At 36.5% G+C, this 12,241-nt stretch overlaps 1 long non-coding RNA gene across 1 annotated transcript; it reads right to left on the bottom strand.

Moving 5' to 3' along the window:
* Nucleotides 1-882: 882 nt before the first annotated feature.
* Nucleotides 883-8,911, bottom strand: LOC132612641 (uncharacterized). The gene is made up of 2 exons (XR_009571940.1): nucleotides 4,898-8,911; nucleotides 883-3,902 (listed from the first exon to the last, which is right to left on the bottom strand). It is a non-coding gene; the product is annotated as an uncharacterized LOC132612641 (long non-coding RNA).
* Nucleotides 8,912-12,241: the final 3,330 nt, after the last annotated feature.

A 12,241-nucleotide genomic window follows, 5' to 3' on the forward strand; every position in this document is an offset into this window, starting at 1 on the left:
AACTCAACGAGTGAATTAACTCATAATTTAGCTAATCATGAAGGAATTAATCCCTTCAAATGTGCACGGCTTATCGAGATTCTGAATTTTATATATTAATTCAACTTTTTAACCCGTTAATGAATTCACTTGTTTACAACTCAAAAGATACTAAAGATCTTTAAGCTATTTTAACAAGTCCTTTATGAGTTTCCTTATTTTAACAACTTAAAAGATATATATAACATCCCAAAATTATTTAACAAGTATTGGATGTTAGTCCATTTTAAAGATCTGCTTTGAACAAAATTGCATTTAAGTCTCGAAATTAATTTGAAACAAGTTTATTTCAGGAAATTATTAAAAATCAGTTTGGACCTTTAATGACCCAACACTCTTTTGGCTGATCGATCATAAGATCCGCTCTTTGTAATCCATTTCTTCAATTCTTGAGTAAAACCTGGAAACTTGATTTTTGACATACCGTGCGACAAAATGATTCCTTATCATTTTACCAAAAAATGTGTGCTCGTCCTTTTCGAAATCTCCTTTCATCACTTAAACCCATTTCCAATCCAATTTTAAAAAAGAAAAACAAAGCCATTTGTGGCGAGATTAAATCATGAAAAAACTAGTCGGTTATTTGGCGACTACAATTTTCACGTTCTGCTCGGGATTCATGTTGAGAAAATAAATGCAAAGTAAAGTGTTAGTCATTTAATACAACTCAAATGCATAAAATAAAGTGAAGTAAAGAAAGAGTTAGTTAATTGGGCTCTTGGCCCATTTCTGCGATCTGGCGTCTTGCTACTGCTGATAACCCGCAACTGGGCTTCTGGCCCATATCCTTTATTTATCTTTTTTTTTTTTGGGAAATCTATATGGTGTTGCTAACATTAGACCTTATTTTTATTTAGTAACTATACTTTAATTTATTTACACCTCATAGCTAAAAAGTGTATATCAATTACACTCCATAACTAAAACATACAAAATAGGATAAACTAAAAAAGCAACCCCTGTATCCACATTTTTCTCTCTCCTCCATCCTTCTCCCTCCCTTCTACCCTCAATATCGCCGGTCACTGCTCCCTCATCGTCACCACTGCTTCATGCGAAATCCAGACGGAGAAGTAAGCTCCGGTCACTGCTGTTGGCTGTGGTTCGTGTTGTTGTTGTGGTTCGCCGGACAACAACAATCGGCGATGGCTGTTGCTGTTGAGATTTTGGATTTTTATGGTGAAATGGAGCTTTACTTAGAAGAAAAATGAGCAACAGAGAGAAAAAATAGTATAGAGAGAGATGTAATGGTGGTGGAGTGAAGGAGGGAGAAAAAAGATGGTGTGACGGTGTTGTTGGCTGTGGTGGTGGTTGTTGTTCACCGTCTCTCTCTCTTCTCCCTCACGACGAAGTCAGATCTGGCCGGAAATGACTTTCTATTTTGAATACAATTCGGTGTTGATGACGACGACGGTGACAGCGGTCAGATATGGACGAGAACAATCAAATTTGGTCGGAATTTTATTTCTTGTATTCAGTTTTGAGTGTATTCGTTAATTTTATTTCTTGTATACAAATGAATAGAGTGAAATTTATTTCTTGTATTCAGTTTTTGAGTGTATTCGTTAATTTCTTTAGTGCAAATTTTTGTGTTTAGTTGAATACATCTGATTTGAATACAGCAAAATCTAACTCAACCGAATTTTGAATACAATCCGATTTCTGAATACAATTAACTGTAGCAAACTACTGTAGCGCGCACTGTAGCTACGAATGTAAATAGCTAAAATGTAGCTATGCCCAATTTAAAACCCCTAAATTTTAGTCATTTATGTAAAATCCCCCCACCCCCAGCGAAGGGCAATGCTGCAAATTGCCCTTTATTTATTGGGAAAAAAACACTGTGTGTCCACTCAGCCAAACTAATCCGACATTTAATCACTGTTTGGGTTTAATCCCACCAGGAGTCCGGTCGGCCCAAATTAATGCCAAAAAATGGCCGGTCGGCCCAAAATAATGCCAAGGCTGGTCGGCCCAACAGCCCAGACGCTTAAAAAAATAAAAAAATAAGACTTTTTAGTCGCCACAAAAACGTCACCACTAAAGGGCTGCTACAGCATATATACATATGTTGGAATTATATATACACTTTATATACAAGAATGATACAGTTTATATACATATGCTGGAATTAATCACACATTTATTATACGTTAATTATACATTTATTATACACATATTATACAATGATGATATAGTTTCTATAATGCATTTTTTATACGTACGATACACTTTCTATACAAGACTGATACAATTTATATACACATGTTGGAATTATATATACACTTTCTATACAAGAATGATACATTTTATATACATATACAATAGAGATACATATTATATACACATATGATATAATTTCTATGCATATACAACAGGGATACATATTATATACACATATGATACAGTTTCTATACATCAAAGCTTTTTCAATCCTGCAATGACGTCTTCATATGAATCCTCTGCCATTTTCGTAACTTGCAACTCACAAAAAACAACGACAATCATATGTGTCCTTTCCTACGTGCTTCCTTATGAACTGTTGATTTTTTATCTTTTGCACTTGTTCGTATATTTTACTCATTCTTCCTTTTGTTTATTTTATACTATTTTATTTGCATTCTTCAATCTGCTTATTTAAAATTTGGAGCAACATGGCTCTAGATATTACTTTTGGTTTGTCATTTGCCAGTTTTGATCTTTGATGAGGTAAACATTTTCCTGTAAAAGTAATTTGTATCAAATAAAACTGGAGAAGGTAGAAGAGGAAAGAGGAGGAGAAGAAGGTGCAAGAGGAAGAAGAAAAATGGAGAAGGCAGAAAAAGAAAGAAAAGTGGCTAACGGCTGGAATTATTTTAGTGGCTATAATTTGGATTTGTACAAAGTTGGGCCATTGGGTGGGATAAGTTTGGGCCGACCGGCCATCTGTGTCCTTTCCCCTTATTTATTCAATGAAGATAGAGGCTGACTCGATAACGTTGGCCCAACACAAAATGTGATGGAGAAGAGATGAGTGCATTGGACTCGTTCGGGAAACTTCCATGCATAAAATAAATAAAAGGATTAGAGATCTAATAATATGATTATTTAGTCTCAAACCAATTCATAGACACACCCATCAACGCACTTTTAAACATGGAATCAAACGAACCCAAATGAGATGTTTTACTGGAGAATATGGGTAAGGCAAAAAACGATCTCTAATACATTTTAAAGACAAAAAAAACAAGGGGAAACTTGAATCCAGAGAAAGAAAAGAACGCTGCTCAACTTTTTAAGCTAATTTTAGTACTAACAGGAGACTAAATCCATACTTAACTACAGTTGATGAGAACTCAACATTCAAAATGGAAATGTTTCTACATTAGCTGGTGGATAATGTCTTAGCTTGGACTTAACACACTTTAGACATAACAGACCCTCTCTTTAAGGATTTCGGTCAAGATTCAAATGTCTAAGGACGGATATTTACTTATTACAACTCAAAGTGCTAACACTTGATGAACGAGAGCACGTACATGGGAAGATTTAGTTTCCAGAAATTGGATACAAGAGCATGGTTGAAAACAGCTTTCAGCAACTAACATAGAAAACTAAAGAGAGGAACAAACACTGCACACTTAGATTATTTGCTCACAAGAAGCCAGTTGGACATGGAAAGATTTTACATAAAATTAAGAGCAGTGCTTGGCCACACATAACTTAAATAGCTAAAACCCCATATTAAAACAAAGTTACTACCAATTTGTAGAGGGTTCAAACTTAAAGGGGTTATGCTACAAAACACGCAAAGACGTGACTTCAAACTTCTTCAATCTTGTCTAGCTCTTCTTATGGTTCCACTTCAGTGAATTGCAGGTGAGCTAGATAGGATTTGAAATAAATTATCACGGTGATATTTTAAGAACATGCTTTCTAAGTCGTAGCATAAGGAGAAAACAAACTCATATCAATTTCTCTTCCTAAGATAGCACCAGATATATTATCGAGTTTGTTCATAACAATCAGTTTACATTCAACTTCTTAAAATCCATTTAACTCAGTTATGCACACTGGAGTTGTAGAACTTAAAGGTAAGAAGACAGAAGCTCATTTTTTGCTGCCATTTAAATAGACCAGGAAAGGTACTGCCTACTCTGAACTTAATTCTAGTCATAACTTTAAACGATATTCAGGCATAAACACAAGAAAAGCAACAACTGGATAAACAAATAAGATTCCACTGATCATATGTAATCAAAACACAACCAGAAACTTAATCCATGCTTAAACATATGAACCACTTAAAAGGGAGCTAATATTCTAGTTTGAATAGAACAAGAACTAAAACTAATTCACACAAAACATAAACAGGAACAAACATGAAATACTAAAGCAGAAAAAGCAAAAGTACATCTAACTCAAAATGCAAATTGAAACAAACTTAATTGATGGAAATGTACAGAACTGGAGAAAATAAATAACTAAAACGAGGAAGGGAATTACTTAACATCAAATCTAATACAGCAACAAAACTATGAAACTGAAAGCAAACTAAATACTACTCCCTCTGTCCCAAAAAGATTGTCTTCCTTTCCTTTTTAGTCTGTCCCAAAAAGATTGTCCCCTTTCTATATTTAGAAACTATTTAACTTTATGAGATGATTTACAACCACACAAATATCTAAGGCTTATTTTGGACCACACATTTTAAAAGTCTCCCTTTATTTCTTAAACTTTATGCCAAGCCAAAAGAGAACAATCTTTTTGGGATGGAGGAAGTATAAACTACATCGAAATCAAAAACAGAAAAGAAACAAAACTAAAATGTTAAACACAGAGAACAGAACTAAAAAAGGTAAAAGAGAAGGAGAATTACCTTTTTTGGAGCAGCGACTGAGGCGACGAGAGTCGAGATTGGACCTTGAACTTTACCAAAGATTTGAACACTCGAAATGAATCGAAAGAAAAATATTAAACTTAACCCGACGATTCGCGAAAAAAACTATAACAATTGAGAGGCTTGGGTCGGGTCTAAAGTTTGTCTAATGTCGTTTGGGTCCTTTTTATTTACATTTTAGTCCCTAGAGTTGATCACAGTTGTGGTTGCCACGTGTTAGGTTAGTTAGATTATTTTGGGTCTTGTTAAACACCTTGTATTTGCATTGTGCGGAGATATGTTGAATGAAAATCTGAATTTTATCTTATTATTTCCTTTTCTCTTTCCCTGTGTTCTTTCTTTTATCCTTTCATGACGATTCCAACATGGGAATCGTTTCAATTGGTATCAGAGCATCCTTCGTGGCCCAATACCCATTTCCACGGAGCTCTCGGTTCGTACGCAACAAAAGAATGGGGCAGTGAGCAGCAGCTTCCAGCAAATCCATATGCAAGTCAATATTGTAGTTCACATCCTAATGTCTATCAATACACCTACTGTATCTAGTCCAATGAGGACTCATATGCTCATCTCCATGCCCATTGCAATGAAAATGTAGCTTTCGGAGGATGGAATTATCTTGATCCATCTACAAATTCACATTTTCTACAGTGGCTCAATAGGATGGGAACCGGTTCGACACAAGTTCCATATGCTTATTGTTACGACGGTAACAATTTAGGTTACTATTACATAGCCTTCACTGATGGTTCGATACTGCCGATATCATGTAAGAGTGATTTAGAGACCAATTCATCTGTTCTTGGGAATGAAAACTACACGGAGACCATCAATGTGTTAAACCTCTGTTTATGGAAGGAAGTGGAGAAAATGTGACTCTTCCTGATATTTATGGTGGAACTCGAAATCATTCAGGTTGTAGTGTGGATGAAGTGTTTGATAAAATGCCGCAGAGGAATGAAATCAAGGTGAAGGATACGCAATGGGATGAAAGCGAACGAGATGAGTCTCTAGAGGACTGGGGAACGTGGTACCAGTTGACACCAAAAAAGAAGATAACAAATATCAAGTGCTTGACCAAATTCTCCAAATGTATGGAATTTGTGTGACGGAATTGCATTGGGATGAAAGTGGAGGAAATGAGCCTCTAAAAATTGAAGATAGCCAAGAGAATAAATCTGAAATTAACGATGTCCAAATGTTCGACAAAAGTACTACGACAAGAAGATAGAAACTTGACTCTGAGCATAAGAAATAGTTCTAGCTCTATAGATGAGCTTATGGCAGTGTGGGAACTGAATCACTAGGAGGGACTCATCAGTGGACTTGGTCTAGGTGCAGAATTGCAGCTTATTGTGGAAAACAACAAAAGGTTGGCTAAAATTAAGGGAGTTGAGGGGGCACAAGATGGACTGAAAGAAATTGTTCATTATCTACTAGACCCAAAAGGTTTCACTCATCTCAGTGGCCAGTTCCCAAATGAGGTCTTATTTGATGATTTTCCTAAAGCTAGTGCTCGAAGAGTGACAGACCATTTTGAAGAATTGAGGAACATGAAGTCAATTCAGGCTATTGATCAATATAGCAAATGGCTTCATCATAACTTTGGCATAAATGCTAGGATTTTTCTGAAGAGAAAAATGTCACCTACTTGACTGCGGGAGGTCATGGGGAACCGTCAGTCATTGCATGGTAAAACCGTCACAAACCATTTAGTTGCGGGAGGATCAGCTAAAGTCTTATATGCTCTAGATGTTCTTGAAATGCCCATGAGAAATATTATATGTTGGACGGAATTGATCTTGGTTGAGCAGTTACCTCCTTATGATTTTGTAGTTCTTGAAGATCCTGGTGTTAGCTGCAGTAGAAGCACTAGTTGTGCTCGTAATCTAACATTGCATGCAATGATGCTGGATGAGGTCGATATAAGGCTTGTCTCGACATTCTTTCGCTGGATTATCTTTCCATATACAATTACAACATCATTTCTAAACTTTCAGGTTATCTGCTACCTCTAGAAGGTATTACACTAGAGGTTGTAAACATCCTGAAAGAAGATGAGACTTTTAAATGGCAAGCTACAGAAGGTACAACTTGTTTCAAAATTATATTACAAATAAGTGAATTTATCGAGATATGTTCTAGAAGGACAAAGGTAGGTTGTTGTACGACCCAAGGGATATCTCCCTATTATGCTCTGCATCTGAACCTAGTAAAGAATCAATCAATTGATTTTGTTGGAACCAAAGAACCTGGGTGGTGTGATGAAGAGGATATTGGTATTAATAGCCGGTCTATGCGCTTGACAAATGATAGCACCTTTTTGTTTGTTTATGATGCTCAACTATATTTGCTCGTGCAAGCGACTGCAATATCAATTGTGATTACTCTTATTAAGGTATTACTTCAGTGGTGGTTGGCAATGGTAGCATTAGCTACTTCACTGATTTTTCATGGAACTTATTCTTAATGCCTTTTATATCCACCTCTTGATATCATTTTTGCTCAAGGTCATAATCATTTTGTGACTTCACTGCTAGAGTATTACAACTATGGTTCCTTGCAGTTCCACAGTGCCTTAAGTTCTAGCATGGTGGGACTTGTACAGTTGCTCTTAGTTTTCAGTAAAATGGGATACTTGGTTGAGAATTTGGCTGTCCCTAGAGTGGCGAATTGTTCGACAACTAGAGTAGAAACTTGTTCTATCATTTAAACTGGTAGACGGACCTTCAACCTCTGAATATGTTCATGATTCGGACAAGTCCATGATTGCAGGTCTACTGGTTGTTGTGGCTGCTGATCCCTCTAAGATATCAAATGAGTCCTTGGAAAAAATAATCATTTCCGATGCTGTAACTAATTTCATTGCAGGTGGAATTCTCTTGGTGGTTTTTGAGATGAAATCATATGGTGGTATTACTGATGGATCAGGTTGCAAGTGGGTCACACTTCTATTTAGGAGTAGAACTGATGCAACTGCACTTGATCATCCTTGTGGAGATCATTGGTTCAAAATATGTGGTGCCATGACATATTCAAATGGTGTTGCAATTGCTACTTATAGGATTGGTTGAATAGTCCGACTGTGCATTGGTTTTTGGAAATTTGAATGATGTTTTTGGAAGCATATGTCAATGTTTATAAATTATTATTAAATGGGCAACAAAAGTTCAAGGAATTCCAGATTTATGAACCTTGCGGACAAGGCTCTTTGAAGAGGGATGGAATGTAACAATTGAGAGGCTTGGGTCGGGTCTAAAGTTTTTCTAATGTCGTTTGGGTCCTTTTTATTTACTTTTTAATCCCTAAAGTTGATCACAGTTGCGGTTGCCGCGTGTTAGGTTAGTTAGATTGTTTTGGGTCTTGTTAAATATCTTGTATTTGCTTTGTGAGGAGATATGTTGAATGAAAATTTGATTTTCTTTCCTTTATCCTTTCATGGCAATTCCAACGTGGGAATCTTTACAAAAAGTCAACTCACAAGAAACTTTTTTTGTTTTAAGTTGAATAGCTGAAAATCTCATAATTTGGGGGTCTGAACCGTTGGTCTGTTGAATGAGTATTTAGAGAACCCTAAATTCTAGGGTTGAACAAAAGGAACGATGTGGGACCTAGTCCAATTTGAAATTTGTTCAGCCTTGAGGGAAATTTGAAGTCCGGATTTCGAATCCGACTAAAAAAAAAAAAATCGAATTGTAGATAATAAATGATCTTCGTCCTTGTTGTACAAACGAAAGAGGGGAGAACCAATGAGAAGAAAGAGTGGGAGCAAAGTTACCTTTTGAAGAGGAAGAAGACACCAAACATTCATGTTTTTCCTGAAATCAACGAATAAAAGCTGAAGACGATGAAAACGCGTTGAAGTTCTTGCCAAATTTGGCCGAAGACAGCTCATTACAAGCTGAGGTTTACGTTGAGAGTTTGGGAGGCTAGAGAGCTTAGGGTTACACTGTTGATTGAGGAAAAGGAAGTGAAAAATGGGGTTTGGGAGTTAATAAGCTAGTGGGCCAGGTTTATGTAATTGAATTGGACTGGATATTTATTTGTTTGGGCAACGATTTGGGCTGGTTCGTCTATTAGACTTTAGAAAGTAATACTTTTTATATTTCAATTGTAACTCGTTTCTTGTAGAAATAGCCAATTAAAATACAATTAGAGATGAATCATTAATCAAATAATTAATCAACCTTCTTAACCTCGACAAAGTAAAATATTTATTTGCCAAAATAAACTAATTGTAGTAGTTAACTCATAAATGACTTTTATCTTGACAATTTGAAATAAGTACTAAACCAAATACTTATTTTGAACATAATTAATATGTAAAATAATATATATTAGGATATTTTGCAAAATGAAATGGTAAAATATCTCCAAAAAAACTAGTTTAACACATATTTTTGACTTTTACAAATATGCATTTCACTCTGTTTGAAATTCAAGAAGCTCGACCATTTGATTAAAATGTGAAGGGCCAAAATTGGGTGTCAACAGGACTAAGCCGCTCCAAATCTCCATCACTCCATTGGACCGCAAGAGTCACTTCAGTCTTAAAGCGGTCGTGAAACTCTTGTTAGTCGTACACAACCAAATGGCAGTCCAACAGAACAAAATGGTGATGTAACACAACTAGCTGATGGCTCAACTGTAGCAGGTGGTGACTATTGATCCAATAATGGTAATCTAGGAACATCGGCGGCGACAAATGTTGTTGTGGCTCAAGAAGCTCCCGGAAAAGGGCAAAACAATTCTGATACTGTGTATCAACCGGACGACATTGGAGCTGGGTGATTTAGGTCCGGGATAGTTCAAGGACAGGTATAGTCACTCATAGCAAAACTTCTGAATTATGTGAAGGAAATTCATTCCCGAATGGATCAAATCGCAGTAGCTCCGCCGATTATCCAAGGGGTAGACACTAAGAAATACTTGTAGCTGTCATGCAAGACGAGCGCAGCTCGGTGCTCATTTCGAAGAGGTTCAAGATGCTTGATATATCAAAGTATGATAGTACTACGAATTCACGGAAACATGCTATAGTTTACATGACCAGATATTTGTGATGAATGATGACTCACGTGAACCAATGAGAATCACTCAAGACAGTTCATTTACACTTGGACTGCCTAGTCCCTATAACTAGAATTATTGGTGGGAGGGGGGGGGGGGGGGGGTTATATAACTCTTTGAGGACATTGAGAATTGGAGAGAATCATAATTAGATGATCATCTGAAGAAGAGGAGAGAAATACATACATTATCTCTCTAATGTTGATCTGCAAATCTTCTACATACAAGAAGTCTTCATCTCTAGTGGTGATTCATAAATATTCCACAAACCAAGAAGCCTTCATCTCTAGTGGTGATCCATAAGACTTTCGCAAATCAAGAAGCCTTCATCTTCGGTAGTGATCCACAAGTATTCCATATATATCTCCGTGTTTGTGATCAAAGCCTAGCTCTGTATTCTTGGTCAAATCCTACCAACAAGTTAGTCTATCAATTCAAGAACAAGCGAAGCCCTTCAATTGATGGTCACAAGGAGAAGAATCACAGGACTACATATTTTGATAAAGCTTTTCTAAAGATTGTAACCCGCACAAATTATTGAAATCAAATATAATACTTGTCGCTATTTTTCTTGAACGAAATTTATCACAACAGTTTCTTTAAAACCATGGGCACGTTTCACCTCAGAATATATATGGGCACAGCTTCAACCAAATGTATTGATTGTAATAAATTACTCGTCATACAGATGAGTGGTGTCACGCCCCGAACCATGGCCTGGGCGTAACACGACACTCGGTGCCTTGCTGCATGTGATCGAGCGAACCACATGGCTTGTTGAATCAACAAGAGACATGTACTAATGCGGAATACACTTTAAAACAGGAATAGTCTGAATAACATGAGTCATCATGTAGCACCTCGTACCTTTAACCTAAGCTACGTTCATGGATCAGGACTTAGAAACCTAGACGGGAAGTGTTAGAATTGAAAATTGGCCTTAAATCGTTAAAATGACATTCTATGTCATTTGTACGGGCCATACATTTATGTATGAGCCGTACTTATGGGAAGTACCTCGTGAGGAGAAAACAGAACTACAGGAATTTGGCCTTTCAGGTACGACCTGAATGTACAGGCCGTACATTATTCTACGGGCCATACTTCTTGGCCGTAAAATTTATACGAGATGTACTTTAAAGTACGGGCCGTACTTATCGTCTCGTACCTCACCAACGAAATATCATGATTTCTGAAATTTGACACATGGGGTACGCCCAGATTGTATGGGACGTATAATATTGTACGGGTGTATATTGTGACTATACTTTCCCCGCTTCAGCAAATAGTATAAATTCGGGACTTCAGTTTTTAATCCCACTTTTCTTATTCTCAAGCCCTACCACGAAGTTCTTCTCCTCCTACCATTAGAATATATCAAGGCAAGTCTATTCTAAGCATCCCAAGTGAATTCCAACATATATTCTTGAACATCAAATAGGAAATCATTATTCTCAACCTAGGGTTTTTAAGAAAATCGATCACAAGGATTCAAGATTAAAGCTTTTGGGATTCTTCTCAAGCTCAGACCATTAGTTACAAATTTTGGAGCATTAACAGGTATGTAGGGTTTCTATCTACGTGTGGGAATATCATTGTTCTTCCCCATGCCATGTTCTTCCATGATTATATGAAATTTCACCAAAACTAGGGTTTCCAGCCATGTTCATGATAACCCTAAATACATGTATCCATGTTATACCCTGTTGTATTAATAGTTCGTTATTCTGTTCTTAATAGTCCATTTTGGTTATTGAGAATCTGCCCTTAATCCATGAAAACCTTTACTTTGCATTCCATGAGTTCTTAAATGCAAGATATGAACTGCTATGTTTATTTTCATGAACTTCTACATGCATCCATGTTTTCATACAAGTTATACTATATATCTATCTTCATGTTATAATGCAATCATGAATCTTGTTTACAATCATATTTATATAATTCATAGGATACTAAGCCAATTATATCCACCTTCATGTTTTAGAAGTTGCACAGATTATCGAGAAGGCTCAGACAACCTCAAACTACGTATGCCAGCATAGGATAAGGATCGCTCCACCCAAGTAGGACGATTCCTTCATGTTTACCCGTTGTGGGTTATTGAATCCATTTATGTGGTGGTTATATGTTGGTTATACTAAGGCTTTCCCACTTAAAATATTTTACTAAGACTTCTGTATAAGACTTCTGCCGACTTTGAGTTGTTCTCAAATGCTCTTGAATCAACTTAACTTTCTCTATGGCCTGATA

This window comes from Lycium barbarum, chromosome 10 (genome assembly GCF_019175385.1).
Source record: "Lycium barbarum isolate Lr01 chromosome 10, ASM1917538v2, whole genome shotgun sequence".
Lineage (NCBI taxonomy): Eukaryota > Viridiplantae > Streptophyta > Magnoliopsida > Solanales > Solanaceae > Lycium > Lycium barbarum.